The sequence below is a fragment of the Morus notabilis genome, unplaced genomic scaffold (genome assembly GCF_000414095.1).
Source record: "Morus notabilis unplaced genomic scaffold, ASM41409v2 Scaffold799, whole genome shotgun sequence".
NCBI classification, from domain to species: domain Eukaryota; kingdom Viridiplantae; phylum Streptophyta; class Magnoliopsida; order Rosales; family Moraceae; genus Morus; species Morus notabilis.
This window is the reverse complement of record NW_010366360.1, coordinates 273,449-274,182: the sequence shown is the minus strand read 5'-3', so window position 1 is coordinate 274,182 and position 734 is coordinate 273,449.

Sequence of the window (734 nt, the reverse complement as noted above, 5' to 3'; positions counted from 1 at the left end):
GCTGCTTTCTTCCTGAAACCATATGATGAGCAGTGTCAATACCAATTTACTTTAGAAATGTCAATACCAATTTACTTTAGAAATTGAGTATAAGAAGCAATATATCTGCCACATCGATGCTCTTAGCTAACTTAGGTTTTATAGTATGATGTCCTGGAGCTGGAAATATTCTACACGATCTCACTATCAGACCATTAGTGTAACACCCTGAAGAATTAATTGAGATTAATTAAGGTAATTGAGATTATTAGTGTGCCTAATCTGATTTAATTAATTGAGTTTAAATAATTCCAAGGTATTTAAATTATTCACAGTAATTTATTTAATCCAGAAGTGTGTATGGGCGCATTTTTGGACTGTTATATTTTACACATGTCACTTTCTTTTATTTTTCTTTTGTCTTCTTTTCTTTTTCTTTTTCCTTTCTTTTCCTTCCTTTTTCTTTTCTTTCCCGTGCGTTTCACTCTCTCTCTCTCACACACACTTCCGTGCTCTCTCTCCCTCTCTCTCTCCCATTTGTGTCTCAAATCAAAACCGGATTCGAACCAAGAGTGATTTCAAAGAGTTTTCAACGTCAAGAGAAGGATTCGAGGTAAGATTACTGAAAGAACCTCTCTTGAATCTATGTTTTTTTGGATTTCAAAACTTATTTTTGGTTCAAAACGGATTTTGATGGATTTTGAGTAAAACTAGAGTAGAAATTGGAGATCTTGAGTTCTTTGGACTTGTTTTAG